Source organism: Taudactylus pleione, unplaced genomic scaffold (assembly GCF_031769625.1).
Source record: "Taudactylus pleione unplaced genomic scaffold, aTauple2 ptg000678l, whole genome shotgun sequence".
NCBI classification, from domain to species: domain Eukaryota; kingdom Metazoa; phylum Chordata; class Amphibia; order Anura; family Myobatrachidae; genus Taudactylus; species Taudactylus pleione.
The window spans coordinates 3,172,970-3,200,759 of record NW_028285080.1 but is presented as its reverse complement, the minus strand read 5'-3'; the positions used below and the strand labels follow the sequence as shown (position 1 = coordinate 3,200,759).

The 27,790-nt window shown below is 43.5% G+C and overlaps 1 protein-coding gene across 1 annotated transcript in view; it reads right to left on the bottom strand.

Moving 5' to 3' along the window:
• The window catches only part of COL21A1 (collagen type XXI alpha 1 chain), a 344,603-nt gene extending 322,352 nt beyond the window's left edge, over positions 1-22,251 (bottom strand). Inside the window, exon 1 of the mRNA XM_088455921.1 lies at positions 22,175-22,251. The gene's annotated coding sequence lies outside the window, so the exon portion shown is untranslated. The remainder of the gene's footprint in view (positions 1-22,174) is intronic.
• Positions 22,252-27,790: the final 5,539 nt, after the last annotated feature.

Here is a 27,790-nt window from a genome sequence, read left to right as displayed (position 1 = left end):
GTACCCAACCAGTTCTGATGACTCCTGATTTTGACAGAGAGTTTGTTGTAGAAACCGATGCATCAGATGTAGGCATGGGAGCGGTCCTGTCCCAAAGCAAAGAGGGTGAAGAACACCTGATTTTCTTCTTAAGCCGGAAATTACATTTTACATTAAAAAAAACTATGCTACGGTCGAGAAAGAAGCATTGTCCATAAAGTGGGCATTAGAGACTCTCAGGTACTACTTGGTGGGAAGGAAGTTCAGATTGATCACTGACCATGCCCCTCTGAAGTGGATGTCAGAAAACAAGGACAGTAATGCGAGAATAATGAGATGGTTCTTGGCATTACAAACCTTTAAATTTGCGGTAGAACACAGGCCAGGAAGCCAGCTGGCCAATGCACATGCTTTGCCATGTGTCCATTGTTTGGGGGCTGCAGTTGTTCCTCCCCACAGGTCAAAACAAGGGGGGGGATATGTGATATAAGCACTGGTAAAGTGGTCAATGGCAGGTACATTTGTCCTAGGTTTTTGGCCTATGTGTTCTAAAAAAAAAACAGGAGTAAACAGGCCAGAGTATCAGCTTTTGGAAAAGCCGGTTTGGGTCCTGGGGGTGTGGATGTGAGGAGAGGGAGGGCTCCAGCCACAGGACACACCAGGTTTTGGGCCTTTCAGCCTGGTAGCAGGCTCATTAGGGCTTACACCTGGAACTGGCTGATTTAAGCTGTGTTCAGTTGTAGCTGAGGGTCTCATACCTGGGAGAGCAAGCTGGAGGTTACCTTACTCTGAGACACTCTTGGCTGTAAACCAGAAGGTACTGTGGATGGGGATTTTGTTTAGTGTTCTGATAGTGAGGGAACTTACTGTCTAGTTAGAACCCAGATGGGTTAGGATTTTGTTTATGTTTTGTTTTATTTATGTACCTGGCACAATAAAGACTGGCTCCGACCAGCTTGTACGAGAACCCCAGAATTGTGTCCCGTTTCTCCGGCTGTGGTGTGTGTAAAGAGGGTGTCCATCTACCCCATGAGGGGGACCCCTATCCCAACTGTATCACAATATTTTATTAAACACTATCTATGTGTTCTCATACGGTTGTTTGAGTTGAGTATTTGGGATACCACTCCACTACCACAGTTCATTGCATTGTTTTTTACATTGATCTATCACATTGGGGCCAGCCACAATATTTCCAGGCTGCCCAAACCAGGTAAAAAGAAGCCCCTCTGGAGCCCCTCTCTTCTAGGCATTGTTTTTATAATTTCTTCATCAGAAGAAGCAGTTGCCCCTCCTGCACCCCTTGACTACGCCAAGGGCTGTTCCAAATGCAAGTTGTTCCACTGGCTCACTGTATGACTCAGAATCATATTCTACTCTCCCCCACCTACAAAGTATTTAACCACTCATCTGCTTCTTGTATCTCCAGCCTCATGTCACCAGCCTGATTCACTCTGTCAATAATTACAGCCTCTCCTCCTTCCTGATCAGCTCCTCCCACACCTTCATGACTTCTCTCCTGCTCTGTGGTCTCTACATAATTTATATATGTATATGTGTTTGACCACCCATGTGGTAATATGTTTGGCGCTTGTGGTGCCATATAAAGCGAAGATAATAATAATTCTACAATTGCATATGAAAGTCCCTAATCCAGCTGCCAAACCCAAGGGCCTGTAAGTGACAGATACATGAACCTTAAAAATACTGACATTTGATAAACTGTATGTGTCGTACACTCTAATGAAGTGAAATGCATTTGGAACCAACTTCAGATCACCTCATTAGTAAGTCATTTGGAACCCAAACCATTTTGCTGAGTATATGTCCCTAATGCTGATTCCATTTCCAGAGAACACATGCTGACTTGATGCAAGCCAGTCTTATGTACACGGAAGCCAATTTTAAGTTATTAGGTTGGTAAATGCTAATAAGGTTTTCCGGTAGTTGAAGTAGAATGGCAAAAGCAAAACTGATATGATTGCAATGTTTTTTTTATATTATTATTATTATTATTATTATTATTATTATTATTATATAACTTTACCTATTTTCTTTATTTCAAAGTAGACTTTTATAGCAGCTCACATTTGCCATCATTTGGATAGTGATAAATCAGTGATTACCAGCATAATTCATTAGTGAAGTGTAAAATGTTGCAATTCTACTAGACTTAGCTGCCATTGTTTGTAAAATTTAATTGCAAAGAAAAATTGTGGAGAAGCAACAGTATTATGGGCCTGATTCAGAGATATTCGCAAAGCCAATATTTATGCAGATCGAGTGATTGTTTTCCATTGCGAATGCGCAAAAGCCGCACTGTGCACATGTATTGTAATTACGCTTGTACAGAGGATTCACTCACAAAGTGAGTGACAGGTACTCAGAATTTTGGGGACGTATTGAGAGATGGTTAGAATAAGGCAGGCATATCAGTTTAATCGCCATTTCATGAGCGTACATAAATTAGCTATTGCAGTCTCCGTCTCATCATGAGAGCTCTCTGTGTGTCAGGAGAGCTGCAGTGTTTGTGGCTGGCAGTGATGTGTGGTGAGGTCAATGGCTGAGGAAGCACACATGGAGATGGGTCTGAGTGCTGGTAGCCTGCCCCAACACCTACTTACTGTAACTCTCTGTTTACTACACTAAGCTTCAGTGTCCATTGATTCTCCTGCCTGCATCGCTGTGTCTTCTCTTGCTGCTGCTGACTGAGCTACAATCTCTAAACACTGCAGTGCACTTCCTGGTTACATGACACTTTCTTACCTGCATCACTGTGTCTTCTCTTGCTGCTGCTGACTGAGCTCTGATCTCTAAACACTGTAGTGCACTATCGGTCACATGACACATCCAAGGTGTCCATCAGTGCTCAAGGCACGCCCCCCCATTCTCAGAGGCATGCCTCTATTAGGTCTCTTTCTGTGCAGCTTACTGCTCATAGTGTGGCCCCACACACAGCTCTGCAGCAGTGTCTGACTATACAGTGTCAGACTACACAGAAGCAAGGCTGAGCTGTTTCTGCCTCAACTCTCATCTCCCTGCAGTCCCAAAGCTGGTGAGTGCTAACTATAACAATTATTACAATAAACAAAGAAGATGTTTATAAGTTATAAATATCTTCTTTGTATTATTCTAAAAATGTATATTAAATCTCAGGAGTATGACAGGGGAGGTTCTGCTTCCTCTGCCAACCCTGTCTGCACATCCCTGGCGACTGCCCAGACTTGACTTACACGCTGCATAACTGCTCCATGTGTGTCAATGGTAACGATGTTTACGCTGTTGCTTGACGTCAGACGGATATGAGAAAGCAACAGTGGGCGTCCCTATGCTTGGCTATGCTTTGGAAAGCATTTGCATCTTTTAGAACCTGCTATCTGTGAGAGAATGCAGTTGTGCCTGTAATAGCGTACATCTCGGAATCAGGTGCTATGTACTAGGGGCCTGATTCCGGCCATGAAACTAAATTAAAAAGGTCCCAACACATCCTTTGTGCGAACATAGGCCCTCATTCAGAGCCGGACGCTCTGAGAAGTGCGCTCGCTCTGAATGAGGGCCGTCCTCCATAAAAATGGAGCGTCCTCCTGGACGCTCGTATAGCTGTGGGTCACCACCCACAGCACATACGAGCGTGCAGGATGATGGTCACGAAGGTCTTGACTATCGCGACCATCGCCAGTGCGACCAGAAGCCTGTGGTCGGGTTTTGGCTCTATTAGAGCCAAAATCACTCCCACTGACATCACTAGTGATGTCAGTGGGGCCGGCTTCTGACGGTAGGCGTTCCCTTGGGAACGCCCCTGTCTGGCAGGCACGCCCCCGGCATGCCCACCAAAGGGGGCGTGCTGTCAATCAACATCGACAGCACGCCCCCTTTGATCAGACACAATGAGCGAAGGAAAGTCCTTCGCTCGTCGCGTCTGGCGCACGACGGAGCTCCCTCCGTCATGCGCATGCGCAGTGCACACCATCGACCCACTTGCGAGCGGACAGCCGCTTGCGAGTGGGTCTGAATGAGGCCCATAATCCCAATCCAATTACTGCACATGCACAATGTGGCATTTACGCAATGCCGATAGGTAAGCAGATCAAGCGATTGTTAGCCATTGCAGCTAACAATCGCTTGATCTGCTTACCAATCGGCATTGCCCAAAGGCGTAATGAGACTCCGCGGTTTCAGTTCTAAAAGATAAGGTTAAAGAACTTATTTAAAATATTTGTCAAGTTTAAAAATATTTTTTATTACTTTAATTTGCTATTTTCTAATCATGCACTACAGTGTATCTAGCCTACTTGTTGGTATATGGAATGCATTATGCAAATTGAGCCTTTACTGTATAAAATGACGCCATTAATTCACACCCATTAATTTTTGCCTTCAGTTACAATTAAAAGGGCTTAATGTCTTTTGTGTGTCTCGCCAAAAGTCAAAATAACTCTGGCAACATCTGTAAGTAGTTGGCCTATTTACTTTGACATCTGTGCACAGACCATTATGAAAGAGAAAACCAAGATTCTATCTCTATTATTTCAATTGAGACTTCATTTGTGCCAGAAACTACAGACTTTGCCATTTATTGCAGACAGGACTGTACTTACAGTTTATACCGCCCTAGGCAAATCACAGTGACAAAGCATCATTTTTGCCACACTAAGTAGTTGGCTACATCCATATTTGGCTCCACCAAAAACCTCACAGTTATATAGACTAAACATGAAAACGTATTGATAATGTAATCTGCAATTCTCACCAATATAGTAGTTTTAGTTAGCAAAAAATCATATGATTATAAATCTCTCTTTTTCTATTATTTTTAATTACTTCTGAACATAGTGCTTTTTATAGCTTGTCAATTATCTTACTTAAAAATATGGGTGAATCAGTTCAATAGTAAAAAGACTCACTTGACATATTAAACTATGAGTTGTCATGTCGGGACACAGGCCCTGATTCAGAGCCGGACGCTCTGACAGAGCGCTCGTTCTGAATCAGGGCCATCCCTCCTACTTTTTCGAGCGGCCTCCTGGCCACTCGCATAGCTGTGGGTGACCACCCACTGCTATAGCGAGCGGGCAAAACGATGGTCACGATGGTCAAGACCATCGCGACCATCGCGACCATCGGGCTTGCGACGAGACCCTTGCGGTAGAGACTCCTCTATCAGAGCCAAAAGCACTCCCACTGACATCACTAGTGATGTCAGTGGGGCCGGCAAAAGATGGTAGGCGTTCCCATGGGAACGCCTCCGTCTGGGCAGCCACGCCCCCGGCACGCCCACCAAAGGGCGCGCCCTGTCAATCACCATTGACAGCACACCCCCATTGGTGCGAGACCCATAACGACAGCTTGGCCATCGTTATTCGGGTCTCGCGCATGCGCACGACGGGGCCGCCTCTGTCGTGCGCATGCGCACTTGGGCAACATCGACCCACTTGCGAGCGCTCAGCGCTCACGAGAGGGTCTGAATCAGGCCCACAGTGCAGAAACTCTGGTGCCCCCCTCCCAATGAATAATCACATAACCCCATTTGTGCCCCTTATCCAGTAGCCTCTCATGAGTGAGCTCCAGCCCGGCCCCCTCCGTAGATACAGCAGCCAATGAGAGTCTGTACGGCGGCGGTGTGTTTCATACTGTATAGCGAGGACCGCACTCACTGCAGTCCGCACCACACTTACTGAGACCGACGGCGCTACGCCACTAATCGGCGTGCAGGGGAGGTTTCTGGGTACTCAGAAACCCTCCTGCGTGCACGTATGATCAGCCATGTAAAATACTGTATAACTAAAACACCCTATATAAAAGCAATCTTTTTACATAAATGTATACAGCAATAAAATATGTAAGACATAATTTCACATATATAACACCCAAGGGCTTTCTTATATACCATGTCATTTGAGACAGAGAGCCTGATTCACAAATGGATGCAATGACGACATTTTCAAAGTTGAGCACTTTCTGGTAAACTGCGCGTGTCTTAGTCGCATGGTGCATGCATCAGGGTACATTAACGTTGTTACTCGCAGTGACCATTTACTCACAGTGTGATTGGAAGTCAGAGAAAGTTTGTAAATGGCAACGAGGTGTGACGGCAAAGACCTCAGACGTGTCGAAACCATTTTCATGGCGCGTCACAGCCTGCATCTGCAAGTTGCCATAGGGCTACTCAGAATTGTGATAATCAAAGGATCTGCAACCGCTGCTGCGGCTTGATACGCAGATTAATGGATTTGCATAGCCATAGGTGGCTGTCTTAATACATTAATTGGCATCTGCAACATTTGCATATACTTACATAGCAGCTGCGTACACAGATGCAGCAGCAGCGGGGGCGGCATTAGCGTACTACTCTGAATCAGGCCTGTTTCCCATTAAAAAAAAGCTAAAAAAGACACCTGACCTTTGTCCAAACCATCTGCCATGTAATCAGAGCTCAGAATACATAATGGACCCTGCACTGCCCATCAGACGGAAGTAAAAAAGATAGAATCAAAAGATATGGCAGGAAGAGGAAATCATTTTAAACAAGAAGATAATAAAGGCGCCAGTTATTTATTATTTTTGTGTATATTAAAAACCAGGTATTTCTGTTTTTATATTTTCTATATTATTTGCTTCCTATTTCATAATTGGTAATGGTCTTCTATGAAAGATGATATCCCCAGTTTGGCTAGGAATAGCCTCTGCACATTTCAGACTTTGTATTGGTTACAATTCAGAGGAAACACTGTGATGTTTTATGTGGATTGTGTAAGGAGGGGTTAATGGAAAGTGGGTACTGGGCATCATTCAATAAAGTTTAAGCCTGCCTTTGGCTTCCATTTGTATGCCATATAATATCATGTCATCTGTTTCTTAATACCCATGTGCGTAATTGTCAAAATTCATGTTTTTTAAAGCCCAGTCTGTCTGTCACCAAAAAGCAAGGTGAGACAGAAATAGGGCACAATGAGCTTCTTGGAACGCAAAATTAAGAATTTGTCTACTGAAGCTTTACATTGCGGCAGCAACTGATCCCTTCCCTACTCATAGGGGACTTCCTGATTATTGCTCCTTTTATTTACCTATTATTGTTCTGCACCCATGTCTGTAGCTCATCACATCAGGTTACCAAAGTGATGGAGAAAACTCTATGAAAACTTTAACCAAAAGCAACTACATTTCTCAGGAAACCTGATAAGACCACATATGAACAGTGGCGTCACAAGGGGGGTGCGGGGGGTGCGGGTCGCACCCGGGTGTCACCGGCCGAGGGGTGGCACCAAAGTGCTGGCTTCCCCGCAGTGACAGGAGCCGGGTGCTGCATTACATTAAGTTATATAAATAAAGTCTTAATATACATTACACTGCTGTGACTCCAGCACCCTCGCCATAGTACAACACAAGGACTGAGTAACTATTTGTAGTCATGCTCTATTGTCAAAAACATAGTTGGTCACAGAATTTCTCCCCTACCCTTGGCACTCTTTTGTGGTGTAAGCAACACGTGTGTTATAGACCTCTAAACATAGTTCATTCATCCGTGTCATAAATACATATATTGTGTTTACAGCAAAGAAAAGTCATATTGCTTATTGTAGACAATAGTTGTAATAATACTAGGTGGATGGGATTCTGTTATTCTAAAACAGAATAATTTTTATACAACATAGAACATCATTTCCATAGATTGATCAAATTTGTATTAGTGATTAGTCAGTTCAGGAAATGTCTTGTACAGATTGGATGCACAGATCTCCCATCCAAGCCTTGTGTTCTAATGATTCAAATGAACTGACAGAGTTGTGATTAATAGCCCTTCCTGAAATCCTGTTATATCTGATTGGAGAAGGCAAAACCATGTCAAGACCAAAAAAAGAACAGACTTAATATATATTTTTTTACAATTTAACGGTTTTAACCCAATCCTAACCAAAATGGTATAGTTTACATTTAGCCCTGGGTTCCTTTTGGTGTACATTTAGTTCCTTTTAAAATGAATTATTTTATTGAGACTGTGAAGTTAAAAATAACTGTTTCCCATTCCACACCTCTAGATATTTATGACCCTCCATAATGGTTAATATCTTTGTATCTCTCTGGTCAGAGACTGCACACCACAATTTTCCAATCTTTTTTCCCATAAAATGCATTTTTTCACACTGCAAATTAGCCACACACATGCTTACAGTCTCATATATTACTTACAACTCCTTGCACGACGGGGGCCGGGACAGGGTTGGAAGGGGGAGTGTAGCTATCCCCAAAGTACAATAAGGGTATCCCAAGCCAAATACCAAATAGACCCATATGCACTTGTATTTACTATTAATGAGAAGTTTATAAATGGGTGGGGAGAAACTCAATACATTTTTTAACTAAAGAACCCATTTAAGCTCTACAAACATGTTATTTTAATTACTACAAGCAGCAAATGTTTGCTTACTTTAGTATCTTTTGTTAGCACCTTTTGATGGTTCTCTCAATAAATTTCTTGGAGAAGATTAGTAAATTATACTGCTGTTGTCCACTTCTAGAATGCTAAATAATTCATCCACTGTACTAAATAGCCATTCTGTGGAAAACATATTAACCAACTGGCTCAATGTTATGGAAACCCAACCCAAACACTAAAAATATATCTGCTTATGGCAGATATATTATTTATTTAAATCTAAAAGTTCTTTAAACATTAAAAAAGATATAACATTAATCTACCAAATAGAAAATATGATATAAATATTTAGGGTAAAGTTAATATTTAAGGCTACATTTTTATTAAATTGTTTCAATCCAATGTTTTACTTTAATATTTATGGGCAAGATCAAAAGTAAAGTAAATGACTAAGGTTTATGGTAAATCTTTAGCACATCCTATAATATTTCTTAGTGAGCATACTGGATACCGGAAGAATGAAACATTTTTTCCTAAGATTAGACATTGTTCCGTCTTCCAGTGATGTGCTACAAAATTATTCCATACGTTTTCATAAGTGTTTCATAATCAGTGTGCACCACCCTTTCTGAACCTTTCAAATTAACTACAAAGATATGTTGCTGCATTCTTGAAATAACCTTAACACTTACTAGTAATGTCCTCAGCACATTCTACCCATTAAAGATTCTGTGAGCATTTTTCAATTATTAGTGATCTCCCAATATAACATAAAAAGAGAGAAGTGTTGTTGGACTTTCACTTCCAATTCCACATTTAGTGGTCTATGTACTTAACTTTGGAGAGAGATAAAGTGAACAGATATAAAGTACCAACCAATCAGCTCCTAACTGTCACTTTACAGGAAGTGTTTGAAAAATCACAGTTAGGAGCTGATTGGTTGGTACTTTATATTCGTCCACTTTATCTCTCTCCAAGGCTTAGTACATAGACCCCTAAATATTGTGTGATTTTTTTTTTTTTTAAAGAAGCTTCCATTAGATCCAGGGGCACTAAGAGGGGTGGAGATGTACACCCAAATGGTGCATAGCCATGCCCCCTCAAAGACCTGGTCTGCCCAGGGCAGGGGCATATTTATAATGGGTGCAGGTTGTGCGGGGCACACAGGCCCCTGGGTCCAGGGGGGCCCACACTGTACACCCTGCACCCATAAAACTTACCTCTCCGGGGTCCCACGTCGACTCCATTGTCTCCGTCTGTAAAAACGCCTGGAAAATGGCTGCCGCTGCCATTTTCCCAGTGACATGTGTATGAGCTATAGACTCTGGGCACACTCTAGTGCCCAGAGTCTATAAGTGTTGTGCTGGCTGCTGGACGGAGAGGAGGGGGCTGGAGTCGGAGACTGCACATGGGCCCCTCCTCTCTAGAAACGCCCCTGGCCCAGGGTCTTGGCTGCCCTGCTTACATCACAACTTTAGTGCCCCATATATGGTCAGACAATGCCAATCTTCGACTGATACACCGCCTTTCCTACTTAGGATTACAGGTCCTCACAGTGTCCCGACTAGACTAGATGGCATGCAGCAGAGAGGCAATGCTGGAGAAACATTAGGCAGCAGCTCATAGTGTTACAGCAAGCATACGGTGGAGAAACAATTAACCGTGCTGCAGTATTTCAGTGGTGGAAGCACTTCAAAGAGGGTAATATGTGAATGACTGATGAACCGCGCTCTGGGAGACCATATACCGCGGTCATACGGTAGATGTCATCATTGCCAAAGCTGCAAAAATGTTGCAAAATTACACAAGGTTACATTTCCACAAGCTTTTTGCTTCATTTGGCAACTCATTTGAACGGGTTCAGCATATTGTGACAAGGAACTGAAAATGCATAGCGTGTGTGTCATTTGGGTACCCAGAAATCTCACAGAAGAGCAGATGCGACGATGAGTTGAAACGTGCAAGATCACCGTTCGAATGTGTGAGAGGATACCCGATTTCCTGACATCAATTGTGACGTGTGACGAATCGTGGATTCGTCATTATGATCCAAACAACAGTCCAAAAAATTCAGAGTGATTCCTTCGGCATTTAAAGTCTTGCTTCTGCTGTTCTTTGATGCGCATGGTATGATCCTACAACACTGGGGTCCCAGTGGACAATTAATGGTGACTACTATGCAAACGTCCTGAAAACCCATTTGCATGGAGCCATGAGGAAGAAAAGACCTAACTTGAAGAAGAAAAAGTGGTTTTTGCTCCAAGACAATACCTGTCCACATGTTGCTGCTTTTGCATTGGTAGCACTGACTGAAATTAATGGGACAGCACTGGAACACCCTCCATATAGCCTGGACTTAGCCGGCATTCCCAACCCTGAAAAAACAACTGCGCGGAAATAAGTTCTCAACAGATGATGCAGTAAAATGTCACAGCTGCAACACTAAAGTTGATGTCACTAAACAATCTACTGCACGTCTTTGAATTGTCATTGAAATGCTGTTAAAAATGTATTGAATGTGATTCAGACCCCAGTTAGAAGAGGTGGGGCCATGAATATTGGGGCTTGTTTACACTACATTGGGAATTTGGGAATTTTAGGCCCACACTGTAGATATTTTGCTGAATCGTCACTGAGTAGGAATTTTCACAACAGTTTGAGGGCAAGACTTGGCCTCTTTAGTAAGCCAAGGTCTCCAGGCAGGTCTGGGCCCCTGTATTTTGTACCCACATCGACAACCCTGCCATTAAGTCACCTGCATGATGTCACCATATAAAAAATTTTTTTATCCCATTGTAACCATCAAACTTCAAATAAAACTTAATGTCATGTTTATTAAACTGCACATTTGTCAATAACATCCAATTGAAAAACAGTAATATTTCTGTGTCAGATGTAGAAATGCATATACTTAAAACTTGCCTACTATTTCGGAAGTTGCTGGAGGCTCACAATTTTTCGGGTAGCCCCCCGTGTCCCCGATGAGTGGTGGAATGTCCTGCATCTCGCCCACTTCCTAGTGAAGTGGGCAGAATGGGCAGAGATACAAATTGGAATTGCCAGTCCGTAGGGACCGTGAATCGCTGCATTTTGCCATGATGGGGGTGGGGTCTAATTATGTCAAAGCCCGGCCCCACATCCACAAAATAGCAAACTGCATCTCCTCTCCGGGCTTCTCCCGAACAGGAGATGAAAATAGTATGTAAGTATGATATACATACTCACCACAATAGCATAAATAATAATCATAATCATTTGTATTGGTTATACTTATACAGTTATATTTCATAATGATGCTTATTTTTCAAGCAGCACACACACAGACATTTAAACTTGCAAAATGAGTGTCATGAATCGGGGGCATAGCCCTACACACCGCACCCAGCGCTGCCATATAATTTCTGTCCGTGGCTAATCGGGTCCAACGCAGCGTTCCCATTCCCTCCAGACATGTCTGTAAACAAACCAGCCAGCTGCATGGATGCGACCATGATGGATTTCTCCACTCTCCAAACCAATCCCTGCACTACAGCCGTGCTCACAGGAATCCAATAACCTATGAAATTCCACTACTGCCAAATCAAACCTGTTCTTGCCTTCTGCACATTGCCAGAGCAACAACTTCCCTCTGGGATAGATCCTGGTTCCCAGGTCTCAGTTACTACTGTACCCGCTGCCAGTATAGTAGAAACTACAATGGTGTAGAAATGCCATCTCCTGCTGCCTGCCTTTTCCTGTGTTCCTGCTGGCTCAATCTATGCACTGTTCAGCCTCCACTGCATCAGCTTCACCTGTTAACACAACTGCCCGCTGTTCATCATCTGTTTACTACCAGCATCACAAAATTCATTCAGCTCACAGTAACACTCTGCCTTCCGGCTATCCTGAGCTTAACCTCCACTCTATCTACCATTGGTGTTATCTACTGGTTGTGCCCATCCACAGTCTGCCATCCACCGCAGATATTCTACAGTGTCTCCTACAGCTGGTGCTCTCTTTGACTCGTAAAGGGAAAAAGGTAAAGGGAAACTCTAAGCACTGGTACCAATTGACTCTATAGGTGCGGGATAAAGGCAGATATGACTCCACTTAATGAAAATAACCACTAAGGGATTGAATATCCATGAGGATGGTAGAGAAAAGGAGGTGTACCCTTGAGAGTAAGGTAAAACTATAAGGAGAAAAGAAAAGTACTCTCTAGTGTAGGGGCACAATATCTGCCTAGAAAAGTTAAAACGTAACTTTTAATATATATCATAAGACAAGGACTGACGAGACTTAAACAACATAAAACACATTAAGAATAAATATCCATAGTGTACAGGAGAGGGTAGTCAATAACCAACCTGTATGTAATTAGTAGTACAACAATTAGATAATAATTGAAAGCATTTACAGCATGAAGAAATGGATTGTTATAAACAGACTATAAAATTAGTCATTGATATATGCTGTTATCATTGCTGTATACAATAGGTGAATATATATGTATGGAAAATAAAAATAAATCAACAGATGATTTCTGGAAGTAAGAACTGGACCAAACTACAGCCGTATTGATATTAATGACCAAACAATGATGTACAAAGTACATATATAATATCAGTGCTATATATCAAAATACATTCTATCAGAAATACTGATGATATTAATGAACATATAACACACAGGTAATGATAGAAAGATGGTTCAAATCAAGCACAATAAATCTAATATAGCAGGCACTGAATCTCTCAATATAAATGAGATAACAAAATGTGACTGAGTCTTGTGCATACATATATGTGCATAGAATGTAGACCCCTCACATAGGTCTAAACAGTATTAACCCATAGTATGTAGAACAAAATATATAGTCGTTGGTAAGATAGCAGATATTAATTATTGCAAACAAGACAAAATAATGAAAAATAATGGTGATCAGGTATTATGTGTGCAATTTATGCACACCGTGTAAGGTAAAAACGTGTAGATCCACACATGGGTCTGAATGCTAATGACCCCTTAAAGCTAAGTGCAAAACAGTTAATAGACAATCAATTCTCATGTGGTCTGTTAATTGATTGTCTATTAACTGTTTTGCACTTAGCTTTAAGTCTTTTGTCTTGTTTGCAATAATTAATATCTGCTATCTTACCAACGACTATATACTTTGTTCTACATACTATGGGTTAATACTGTTTAGACCTATGTGAGGGGTCTACATTCTATGCACATATATGTATGCACAAGACTCAGTCATACTTTGTTATCTCATTTATATTGAGAGATTCAGTGCCTGCTATATTAGATTTATTGTGCTTGATTTGAACCATCTTTCTATCATTACCTGTGTGTTACATGTTCATTAATATCATCAGTATCTCTGATAGAATGTATTTTGATATATAGCACTGATATTATATATGTACTTTGTACATCATTGTTTGGTCATTAATATCAATACGGCTGTAGTTTGGTCCAGTTCTTACTTCCAGAAATCATCTGTTGATTTATTTTTATTTTCCATACATATATATTCACCTATTGTATACAGCAATGATAACAGCATATATCAATGATTAATTTTATAGTCTGTTTATAACAATCCATTTCTTCATGCTGTAAATGCTCTCTTTGACTCCACAGCTGGAGCTAATGGTTGGCTCCCCTATTCTGAATCATTACTATGGGCTGCTCCTGTGTTTCCGGGATTTAATTCAGGGATTGTGGTGGTCTCCAGTTTCCAGGTCTTTCTGACTGTGGCAGCTGTTGGTCCTGGATATCCAGGGCCGTATTAAGACCTTTAGAGGCCCTAAGCACTTAAAAGATTTTGGTACCCCCCCAGTGCTTAAAGTGGTCCTAGAGAGGTGGTGGAACTCACCCCCCTACCCACCCTAACCCTCCCTGTGGGTGACTCACCCCTAACCACTCCCCTTCCTGCCAACCTGGCAGAAGCCTTACCACTTGTCCCTCCCCTTCAAGTATGTGCATTCTGGGGAAGGGGGGGGCAGTAGGAGCAGTGTGATCACACACAGTGGTGATGGGAGGCAGTGGGAGCAGGATGAACATACACAGTGAGGATGGGGGGCAGTAGGAGCAGGGTGATCACACACAGTGGTGATGGGGGGGTCAGTGGTAGCAGGGTGTTTACACACAGTGGGTACGGTTGGGCAGTGGAAGCAGGGCAATCACACACAATGGGGATGGGGGAAGTGGGAGCAGGGTGATCACATAGTGGTGATGGGAGGTCAGTGGGAGGAGGGCAATCGCACACAGTGGTGATGGGAGGTCAGTGGGAGCAGGGCAATCACACACAGTGAGGATGGGGATCAGTGGGAGCAGGGTGATCACACACAGTGGGGATGGGGGTCAGTGTGAGCAGGGCAATCACACACAGTGGGGATGGGGGGCAGAGGGACCAGGGCGATCACACACAGTGAAGATGGGGGGGCAGTGGGAGCAGGATGATCACACACAGTGGGGATGGGGGGTCAGTGGGAGCAGGGCAATCACACACAGTGGGGATGGGGGGTCAGTGGGAGCAGGGCAATCACACACAGTGGGGATGGGGTATTAGTGGAAGCAGGGTGATCACACAGTGGGGATGGGAGGCAGTGGGAGCAGGGTGATCACACAGTGGGAATGGGGGTCAGTGGGAGCAGGGCAATCACACACAGTGAGGATGGGGGTCAGTGGGAGCAGGGTGATCACACACAGTGAGATGGGGTATTAGTGGAAGCAGGGTTATCACACAGAGGGGATGGGAGGCAGTGGGAGCAGGGTGATCACACAGTGGGAATGGGGGTCAGTGGGGGCAGGGCAATCACACACAGTGAGGATGGGGGTCAGTGGGAGCAGGGTGATCACACACAGTGGGGAGGGGGGTCAGTGTGAGCAGGGCAATCACACACAGTGGGGATAGGGGGCAGAGGGAGCAGGGCGATCACACACAGTGAAGATGGGGGAGCAGTGGGAGCAGGATGATCACACACAGTGGGGATGGGGGGTTCAGTGGGATCAGGGCAATCACACACAGTGGGGATGGGGGGCAGAGGGAGCAGGGCGATCACACACAGTGAGGATGGGGGGCAGTGAGAGCAGGATGACCACACACAGTGGGGATGGGGGGTCAGTGGGAGCAGGGCAATCACACACAGTGGGGATGGGGGGTCAGTGGGAGCAGGGCAATCACACAGTGGGGATGGGGTATTAGTGGAAGCAGGGTGATCACACAGTGAGGATGGGAGGCAGTGGGAGCAGGGTGATCACACAGTGGGAATGGGGGTCAGTGGGAGCAGGGCAATCACACACAGTGAGGATGGGGGTCAGTGGGAGCAGGGTGATCACACACAGTGGGGAGGGGGGTCAGTGTGAGCATGGCAATCACACGCAGTGGGGATGGGGTATTAGTGGAAGCAGGGTGATCACACAGTGGGGATGGGAGGCAGTGGGAGCAGGGTGATCACACAGTGGGAATGGGGGTCAGTGGGAGCAGGGCAATCACACACAGTGAGGATGGAGGTCAGTGGGAGCAGGGTGATCACACACAGTGGGGAGGGGGGTCAGTGTGAGCAGGGCAATCACACACAGTGGGGATGGGGGGCAGATGGAGCAGGGCAATCACACACAGTGAAGATGGGGGAGCAGTGGGAGCAGGATGATCACACACAGTGGGGATGGGGGGTCAGTGGGAGCAGGGCAATCACACACAGTGGGGATGGGGGGCAGAGGGAGCAAGGCGATCACAGTGAGGATGGGGGGCAGTGAGAGCAGGATGATCACACACAGTGGGGATGGGGGGCAGTGGGGGCAGGGCAATCACACACAGTGGGGATGGGGGGCAGTGGGGGCAGGGCAATCACACACAGTGAGGATGGGGGTCAGTGGGAGCAGCATGATCACACACAGTGGGGAGGGGGGTCAGTGTGAGCAGGGCAATCACACACAGTGGGGATGGGGGACAGAGGGAGCAGGGCGATCACACACAGTGAAGATGGGGGTAGTGGGAGCAGGATGATCACACACAGTGGGATGGGGGGTCAGTGGGAGCAGGGCAATCACACCCAGTGGGGATGGGGGGTCAGTGGGAGCAGGGCAATCACACACAGTGGGGATGGGGGGCAGAGGGAGCAAGGCGATCACAGTGAGGATGGGGGCAGTGGGAGCAGGATGATCACACACAGTGGGGATGGGGGGCAGTGGGGGCAGGGCAATCACACACAGTGGGGATGGGGGTCAGTGGGAGCAGGGCAATCACACACAGTGGGGATGGGGGGTCAGTGGGAGCAGGGCAATCACACACAGTGGGGATGGGGTATTAGTGGAAGCAGGGTGATCACACAGTGGGGATGGGAGGCAGTGGAAGCAGGGTGATCACACAGTGGGAATGGGGGTCAGTGGGAGCAGAGCAATCACACACAGTGAGGATGGGGGTCAGTGGGAGCAGGGTGATCACACACAGTGGGGATGGGGGGCAGTGGGGGCAGGGCAATCACACAGTGAGGATGGCGGTCAGTGGGAGCAGGGTGATCACACACAGTGGGGAGGGGGTCAGTGTGAGCAGGGCAATCGCACACAGTGGGGATGGGGGGCAGATGGAGCAGGGCGATAACACACAGTGAAGATGGGGGAGCAGTGGGAGCAGGATGATCACACACAGTGGGGATGGGGGGGGCGGGGGGAGCAGGGCAATCACACCCAGTGGGGATGGGGGGTCAGTGGGAGCAGGGCAATCACACACAGTGGGGATGGGGGGCAGAGGGAGCAAGGCGATCACAGTGAGGATGGGGGGCAGTGGGAGCAGGATGATCACACACAGTGGGGATGGGGGGCAGTGGGGGCAGGGCAATCACACACAGTGGGGATGGGGGGTCAGTGGGAGCAGGGCAATCACACACAGTGGGGATGGGGGGCAGAGGGAGCAAGGCGATCACACACAGTGAGGATGGGTGGGCAGTGGGAGCAGGATGATCACACACAGTGGGGATGGTGGGCAGTGGGGGCAGGGCAGTCACACACAGTGAGGATGGGGGTCAGTGGGAGCAGCGTGATCACACACAGTGGGGATGGGGGTCAGTGTGAGCAGGGCAATCACACACAGTGGGGATGGGGGACAGAGGGAGCAGGGCGATCACACACAGTGAAGATGGGGGTAGTGGGAGCAGGATGATCACACACAGTGGGATGGGGGGTCAGTGGGAGCAGGGCAATCACACCCAGTGGGGATGGGGGGTCAGTGGGAGCAGGGCAATCACACACAGTGGGGATGGGGGCAGAGGGAGCAAGGTGATCACAGTGAGGATGGGGGGCAGTGGGAGCAGGATGATCACACACAGTGGGGATGGGGGGTCAGTGGGAGCAGGGCAATCACACACAGTGGGGATGGGGGGTCAGTGGGAGCAGGGCAATCACACACAGTGGGGATGGGGTATTAGTGGAAGCAAGGTGATCACACAGTGGGGATGGGAGGCAGTGGGAGCAGGGTGATCACACAGTGGGAATGGGGGTCAGTGGGAGCAGGGCAATCACACACAGTGAGGATGGGGGTCAGTGGGAGCAGGGTGATCACACACAGTGGGGATGGGGGGCAGTGGGGGCAGGGCAATCACACAGTGAGGATGGGGGTCAGTGGGAGCAGGGTGATCACACACAGTGGGGAGGGGGGTCAGTGTGAGCAGGGCAATCACACACAGTGGGGATGGGGGGCAGAGGGAGCAGGGCGATCACACACAGTGAAGATGGGGGGGCAGTGGGAGCAGGATGATCACACACAGTGGGGATCAGGGGTCAGTGGGAGCAGGGCAATCACACACAGTGGGGATGGGGGGTCAGTGGGAGCAGGGCAACCACACACAAAGTGAGGATGGGAGGCAGAGGGAGCAGGGTGTTCACACACACAGTGAGGATGGAGGGGCAGTGGGAGCAGGATGATCACACACAATTGGGATGGGGGGCAGTGGGAGCAAGATGATTAGATAAGATAATAAGAGTGAAGGAATAGTGGGTGCAATGTTAACACATCCATTGTGCCGACAAAGTGAACACATAAAGTGGGGTGACACATACACACTCTTTCACTATAGCTGTACTGCTGCAGAGTATTTTATACCAATGACATCATTGCGCCGTCTCTTTCGCGCCGCTTCTGCATGAGAGGGACAGAAGGAGGCAGGGCGCAGCACATCTATTGATATGGGCGGCGCCAGTGAAGAGAGAAGCCAGCCTGAGCCTCCAAAGCTGAGACTTGTCCTTCTCCTTCATAATCGCTAATCAGGCAGCGCAGCAGCAGTCTGCCTGCTGTACTTATTGTGCGGTCCTGTGCATGTGTGGCTGACCAGGCAAGGTGGGTGGGTGGAGACGGGGCATCCAGAGAGTATATGCTGCTGAGACAGCAATCTTAATCAGGCAGCAAACACATGTGCCTGTACTTAGTTACTGTGGCCAGGAGAGGGGGGTGGACGAAGGCGGAGCGATTTCTGCTTGCAATTACAATGGATGGAATGCAGTCCCGCCCCATTCCAGCCCACTTTAACCCCTATATATATATATATATATATATATATATATATATTTTGTTAGCCTTGGTGGACTGTGTGGCAGTTTGCCAGTTACTAGATTCTAATTTTGTTGTATTCCCAAGATTAATTTATATAATTAACCTCTATTATCACTATTTTATTGTTATTTTTATTATTGTATATAGCCTCCTTTTGTGGAATCTGGTTCAGCTGTACCATTGCAGTTTTGCACCATATGGTCCATGGTAATCCAGCAATGGAAAATGTCTGTGGTGCCCCACATCCCTTGATGCCCTAAGCATGTGCTTATTTTGCTTAATGGTAAATCAAGCTCTGTGGATCGTATCTCCACTGTCAGCTCTGAGTCTAAGATCCCGTATCCAGTATCAGGCTAGTCACTGTGGTTTGGATCCCAGGGTGATACGGCTTCTGTAGTCAGTCACTCTGCAATTCCTATTCCTGACACTAGTTCTGGGTGCTGTGATCACGGTACTATGCAGCTCTGAGTTTCCTAGTAGCTTAATCTGAGTTCCCAGTAGTATGTTCCAGCCTCTAGCTCCTTAGGCCTGGAGCTGTGGTTGAGATCAGTACAAATAGCTCCAGGTATTCATGGCTAGGATTCCAGTCCTGCATCCGGACCTTGAGTTCAGGTCTGGGTTGTCATTCGGCATTGCCGGTATTGCCTTAGACATCCCCAAGCACCTAAAACCTATCCACTCCATGAGCAGGCAACTGTGCAGATCTTCTAACTTTACTCATACTCCTACTTCAGCTGGCCTAAAGAGTCCTGACAAGAAACTGATTGCCCAATATTCTCTTAAAATCAGTGAGGGTGAAGCTCAAGACTAATGGTAAACAATAGTATTTGAACACTTGAACAAACTAATAATAATTGACACTATATGAACATAAATATAAAGGAACATAAACGTTCTATGGTGTCAATTCAATTAGGGGCGAGAGGGGCAAGCTGCCATTGCAACGGTGTAGAAATGCCATCAACGGCAGTGGAACTCGCCATCCTCGTGGCTCCATCTTGTCCCGGACTCATGGAAGTTTTTACTCAGCCCTATGAAACTGCTAACAAAATCCGCACTTACTCACAGGCACAATGTAGTCGTGCCTACTTGAATTGAGCCATTGAAAAAACATACTGTAGGTCAAGGGGCAGATTAAATGTACCAACCAAATGTACCAACTGACCTTAGTTTTCTATGCTTCTGTATTTTATTCCTGTCTTTCAAGTGCAGGATGTGTCAGTAATTTTTCATACTTGGGCTTATTTTATGTGAGTAAGGTAATTTCTGGAAAAACTCACTCTAATTCACTTATTTATGAAAACGAGATAATCAATAGGCTAGTTGACTGATGCTTGATCTTACTGTTCATTTAAACCATTTGATCTCAAGTGCAGTCATTGCGTACCACCAACACTTCACATTTAGATTTGTTTCTGTCAGTGGAACAAGTGTGATCATTGCTGACACTGTGTATTCTACTTATCTGTTCATGAATAAGGAAATCCTGAACTCATGAACTGTCAGAAGTACTTGAGGACCAATTTGAGAAAGCTGGTTTAAACCATAGTGTACCATCTATATGCATGAAATTAGTGTTCATACTTAACTAAATGTGTCCATCGTGCTCTCTATTTCCCATCTTTATAATGTTTGCCATTTTGTATCATAGTGAGACAGCGTAATGTAAATGGAGCTGGGAGGTAAAACTGTATGTAGTGCTCCTGAGACCTGAAGAATCTATTACTAGATTTCTTGTAAGGGATTGAGTTATTCAATGACAATGGTTTACAAATAGTAGTTATGTACTGATGACCATAATAACTGGTTACATGAGTGTATATAATTATACTTATCCATGCTAATACAAATTCATAAGACTTATCAGGCAAACTATGACTTTTGGTAGCCAATTATTATACTATCTCAACATTTTTCCAAAAAGTAAATAGTATAAGCAACTGGAGAAATGGGTAGAATATCAGTATGTAGTTATTACACTAAACAGCCCCCAAGCCATTGGTGTACTGTATGCTGCATATTGTATTGTAATGCCAACAGGATAGCAAGCTTTCACAATTATCTTTCTTTCTTACTGATAAAAGTCAATTGTAAATCATTTTACTGTCAGTAAAATTCATGAATTTTGGCGCCTTGCCGTCTGCTTAAAACTACACTTTCATAATAAAAATATATGTAACATGTTAATGACCTGATTCCAATGAATGTTCTGTTTCTGTTTAAATCAAAATAAGAAAACATGAGAAACCCCTTAACAACTACCTACAGTACATGCATGTGCTATTCCTATGCAGTCCCCTTATTGTATCAATTCATGCATATGGGATATGGCATCCCAAAAATGGTATATATGGTACAATATGTCAATTTGTTGCAACAAGAGATGCTTTTAAAATAAAACTATTATTTGTATATTACTATCTTCTGGTAGTATATGTTGCCACAAATGAAGGTTTTGAATATTGAACAATATAGTGAATATTGTTATATTTGTGTTAAAATATAAATTCACTTATATTTACTCATTTCCTGCTAATATAATTATTTCATAAAATAGTTGTGGCAATATTGACATTTACCCGAAAAAGTACTGAATAACAGTTTAGTAACATGATACATGATTATTGCCATAGAAACAATGGAGAACAGGCAGTAGAAAGAGGTCACATGTTCTTGGCTCAGAATGTAAGAGTTTCAAAAATAAGTTCTGTCGCTGAGCAATGCTATTTAACTTATTTACTACATAAAGAGAGTCCATAGAATCAATGAATAACTATAGTTATAACTGCTGTGTAATATATTTGGTATATAGAGTTTCCAGAAAGCTCTTATATTTTCACCAATCAATTTAAAACAGGATCTGGAACTCCATTCTAGTCAGTACAATCAGATATATAGTCCTGCTATTACTATCACAGCAATCATTTCTAAATGCGCTTATACATTGTATGCCGTATGTTAGAGCTGTGATTTATATAATCATAGCCCAAGAAACCCCATACATATAGCACCTGTCAAAGTCAAGTATTACTTGATAGTATACAGTACATTGTGCACATTAATGAACTCATTCCCCTGCACAGCCTGTTACAGCCTGGATATGCTACAACTGAAAGAGCTTTCAAACATTACTCAATATCATGACATGTTCGCTGTATTTGAGCAGCAAAATCATGTTAAAATAGGAATGCTTTAATGTAACCCAGAAATCTTTTTCTGCATTCATTTATTAGCTGCAATTGATTTACTTTTAATACAAAATTCCTAAAAATATCTTTACTTACTTGATTTTTGAGAGGAAAACGGGTTATTTGTCAGTCAGTGCTGCCAGCTGTTTTCTTTGAAGAAGTTTTATTTCCTAATAATTTCATGAGCTTGTCTGTCACTAGTTTTTCTGCAGCTTGCTCTACAGGACTTTCTCTTCCTCTACTTCTCTTAAGTATCAGAGTTGCATTATCATATAGTTCTAGATATACATGTGACTCATGTACACCATCTGCTGGTATTCCAAGAAATGTTTAATTCATTTTGTGTGTGTTCTAGGCAGACTGCACTGTCACTTATCCATCTCTAACCACAAGGAGCTGATAATGTACACAAACTATCATGTTTATTCACAGTTCCAATTTAGCTGATAAAGTTGTAATTTGATATTGGTGCCTAGGAAACAGATATGGGGCGGCTTGTTCCAAAATATCATTATTTTCTCTTTTTCAATCAATCAAAATTGAGCCATGTAACATTAAATTATATATTTAGAGACATTTCTTAAGTTTCTTCTAGAAGCAATGCTACACTATGTTTATCGGTTTCACATTTGTCACAGATTGTAAAAAAATAACAAGTATTGTACCAAATTGTACACTAAAGCATACACTATGAAATAATATGTATTTTTGCTATTAATAGTAATGTGGTGCCATTATGTCAATTCAGTGTAGATTTATTCTTGCAAGAATATATTCCATAATACATGCAATGCAGTGCAATAATAGGTGGACAGCTCAATGCCGTAAGATATCAGCAAGCTTCTGGATTCAAACAGCAAAACATAGTATCTTATAAAGCATTATGTCAAAAAGAAGGGAAGACTGGTATTAAAAAAATATAAATTTCATGAATTAATTAAATTCTACATCATGGTTAGTTTACATCTCCATAGCTTCAAACAATTGGTTACATTTGATATTAATAATTTGAAATATTTGAAAATGAAACTAATATTGGACACTGGTATTTTAACTCCAAGCCATATTTGGCTATTCGGAGACCTCACATCCATCCCAATGTCTTGACCTTAAGGGTTTTTTTTACTATTCTTTATGTATTAAAATTTAGGAAGCAGGTGCTACTGTAATTTCCTTTTTGTAATATATTTAAACATGGCAAAATTATTACTTATGTTAAATATAAACAATGTACTAGTGAAAGAGTCTAATGTTTGCTTACATTTTTAAAAGTACTGTTATACTCTCACTACTTATTTGTATCAGGAATATGGTAGATACTGTTTCAAAGTTCAAACAGCTAGTCAAACTAAAATACAGGTTAGACCCAGCTAGGCGTTAGTCCAATGCCGGGATTTCCCTGTGGGGAAGCTGGTGATCAGCATTTCGACCACCGGCTTCCTGACTACATCCCATCCCTCATTGTGTGCCCGGCCTGCCTTTGAAGGTTACTACAGTTCCTCTAGTCAAATAAAAATCATTCTTACTACATAATTAAAACATTTATTATATAAATGTAAGTGTAGATTATTTAGTAAAATAGTGACATATTCGTTTACATAACTTGACTCATTTTTTATAGTAGTAATTGATTGCTTTTTATTAGGCTACTTATAACACAGGCAACACAAATGCTGGCAAACAATTTATCCTTTTACACGAATAGTTAAACTTATGAGATTATGATTGATGTAGTACTGTACTTAGTAAAAGTAGCCTGTACTTGTAAAAACAAATCTATATGATATACATAACATCTTAGCTCATATGTGACATAGGTACAAATTGAATTCTCCAAATATTTTAACCTCATTCACCTGTTAGCATATGAGAAAGTAATTAATTTGATGAAAGCGAGTCTAATGTATAAAAAGCCCTCCATGTTTCTTCATACAAATATAAGCTGTTATGATGAACATGGGGTAAAAGAAAAGATATATGAAGCAAGTATAAACTCCATCACTATGAAAACCATACCTGCTGACTTCTTAATGCATGTGTGGGGTACAGTGGGCATGGTGATAAGAATCATGATTGCAGCCCTGCAAACTGCAGCTCAATGCTGCGATTTGTGGCAGCTGAGACCTCCCATTTGAATGGGGGAGAGGGTGGATCCGAGAGGCTGGACCACACTCGTGGGAGTGCATTTTTAGTGGTGATTCTAAAGTGGAAGGAAGTTGGACTTTAGTGTGTGGTTTAGTTTTTGCCAAATGTATTTAGATATTTTGCTCCTAAGGTTGGAGATTAGGCATGTTCCGTCAACTACCCATATCCTGTGGTGCACTGATGCAAAAGAAATTCCATTTGAGTCATCTGCTGGTGTGAACCTATATAACTCTGCAGTATTAACACCTGCACACACATAACAGGTTATGGACCCAGGCACACATGTGTAAAGCACCCAGCGACCCAGACATACAAGCTATTAGAGATGCCCAGAGCAGAATATAGATACCATTTTAGGCACATGTGCAATGCAAACTGCTTAAGGACACAAAGTGAAGACAACATAGTGTTTCCAGTGCAGTACAGCAGCAGTGAAGCTGATTAAAGTACAGAAGCTGCACAGTTATGTCTGTAAGAAGCAAATATACAGTAGCTACACCCATAGCTAAAATGTGCAGAGAATTACAGTATACAACCTGGAAGTTTGCTATGAAAATGCAATTGAAGAGTCAAAGTTGTGGAAGGTCACTGTAGAACCAAATGCAGATTCAAGAATAGATAATATAGAAAGAGCCATGGTGACCATAGGCTTAAGTGTAGAGCAACATGTGTACTCTATAATACATGATAAAGAGTCAAGCAAAGATATGTGGACAGCACTGCAAGCAGCATATCAAGATGGAGGACTCATGAGGAGGATCATTTTAAGATGTGTATTGGATAACACCAAGTTGAATGAATGCAGCAGCATGAGTGATTATATAGAAGAAATTATGTCTGTCTCTCAACAACCAACATCTGCTTGAGTGCAAGTGGATGATGAATAGATTGCTACAGCAATGCTACAGAACTAGACGCCAGAGTTTAACTTCTTGGTTGTGGCAATAGAGGCAAACACAGTAAAGTTAACAACAGACACAGGGCCTGATTCAGACCCGCTCGCGGGGAAGCCGTCGCTCCAGGTCTCGCACCAAAGGGGGCGTGCTGTCGATGTTGATTGACAGCACGCCTCCTTTGGTGGGCGTGCTGGGGGCGTGGCTTCCAGACGGAGGTGTTCCCATGGGAACGCCTACCATCTGGGTCCGGCCCCACTGACATCACTAGTGATGTCAGTGGGATTGATTTTGGCTCTGATAGAGCCAAAATCACTCCAGGGCTTGTGGTCACCGAGACCCTACCGCAGGGTCTCATCGCAAGCCCGATGGTTGTGATCGTCTTGACCATCGCAACCATCATCATGGACGCTCGCATAAGCTGTAGGTGGTAACCCACAGCTATGCGAGCATCCAAGAGGCCGCTCCAAGTTTAGGTAGGAGGGCCCTGATTCAGAGCGAGCGCTCTGGTCAGAGCATCCGGCTCTGAATCAGGCCCACAGTCAGATCAAAATTATGTGTGCCCTGTGATTCAACTGCTTAGACAACTGCATTGCATACAAAAAGTGAAAAATTCAAAAAAATTTAATTCAAGTGTTATAATTGTCACAAGATAGGTCACAAAGCTTTTGAGTGCAAGCAAAAGAGTGTAAATCCTATGCAAAGATGGAAATGCATGGCAAAGATGAGTCAATCCTTAATGTGTTACAGATAGCCACAGAAAGGATTACTGGTATATTGATTCAGGTGCAACAATGCATTTTAGCTGCAATGAGGAATGGTTTACCAAGTTAACTAAATGTGACCCTATCATTATCAAAGGAACTGGCAATAACATCTTTACAGCTGCAAAAGTTGGGACAATTTAAGCTCAGCTACAAATTGGTAAAAGAATAAAAGTCACAGAGATCCAAGATGTGCTTTATGTACCAGAAATTAAAATAAATGTTATTGCCATCAGTGTTCTAGAGCAAAGAGGCCACAGTCTTTACTTCATTAAAGGAGAGTGCATTATGAGAAACAGAAAAGGGATAATCATAGCTACAGGCACACAGAGCTGTTATGCAGTGATGAAAACTGAGTCACAGTCATTAGAATTCAGGCATTGAAGATTTGGTCACCTTAGATATGACAGTGTTCAGAATCTACAGAATGGGGTGGTCACAGGAATGTTAGTGACTAACACAGAGAAACCCATATGTGAGAGCTATATTGTGAGGAAAGAGCCATTTTCAAAATCAACAAACAGAGCTACAAAACCACATGAAATAATGCATTTAGATGTGTGTGGTCCAATGTAAGTAAAGTCTGAGTTGATACAGATATTTTGTGATGTTTAAAGATGACTTCACAAGGATGACACATGTACTTCATCAGAGAACAATCTAAAGTGCCAAAAGGATTGCAGATTACAAGAGACTTGTAGAAAATCAAACAGGTTACAGACTCAAGACTTTGAGATCTGATAATGATGGATAATATCTCAACAGAGAGGAGAATTAATTCTTAAGAAAATATGGAAAAGAGCATCAATTGACCATTGCCTATCCTCCTGAACAAGATGGTGTCAGTGAGCTAGCAAACTGTACACTACTAGAGAGAGCAAGATGCATGCTAAAAAGACGCAGGCCTAGACAAGCAGTTTTGGGCAGAATTTGTGTGCACAGCTATATATATCAAGAACCTTTCTCCTACAGTTGTTCTAAAGGATATAACATCAATTGAAGAGTGGTCAAAGAGAAAACCAAGTGTAATACATTTCAGAACTACTGTCAGTATGGCCTGTGTACATATACCAAAGGAGAAAAGCTGGATTCTAAGTCGGTAAAGTGCATCATGCTTGGCTATAACCATGAGAGCAAAGGTTACAGATTGTGGAATCCAAATACCAGAAATATTGTTAAGTCCAGGAATGCTATCTTTAAAGAAACACACCAGCAGCTGAAGATATATCTGAAACCAAAACTATCAGCATAGAAGTTTAACCAGAGAGGAGATCTTCTGCAAGATCAAATATTGCCAAACCACCTAAGAGGTATGATGAGGAATTTGCAAAACTTGCATTCAGTGAGCTTCAAGATATCCAGAAGCAGAAACTAAACTCTGATTGGTGTGAATGGAAATCAAAGATATGAAAATAAACTTTGCAAGATTTAAAAACCACTAGTGTGAAAAGTATAAAGAATTATGATAGCAGCAACAGTCCCAAGTTTGTGAGTCGAGAGACTGTTGTTAAGACCCATGCTATCAGTGAAGGAACTATTGCTAAAGTATCTTCCGAGAAGGCCAGTTTGAAGTAATTTGATGTGTTGATGTTTTTAACCCAATTTATTTACAGGTCTCTACGAAAAAGCTGAAATTAAATGTTTGTTTAGCATGAAGAAGCATGTAGCGAAGGGGAGGTGTTAGAAAGCAGTGCGCTCCTGACTATCACCCCACTGTGCATACATGCTGGGCTCTAGAACCCACAGTCTTCACATAGCTCTGTCCTTTAACCTGATGTACTCCTGAACATGTGACTGCAGTACCATCTCAGTACTGTGTGAGAGTATCACAGTAATAGACAGATGTCTTCCACTGAGCTACAGAGAGACCCCAGTGTATACCTGTTTAAAACTGTTCCAGCTTCCCTGCA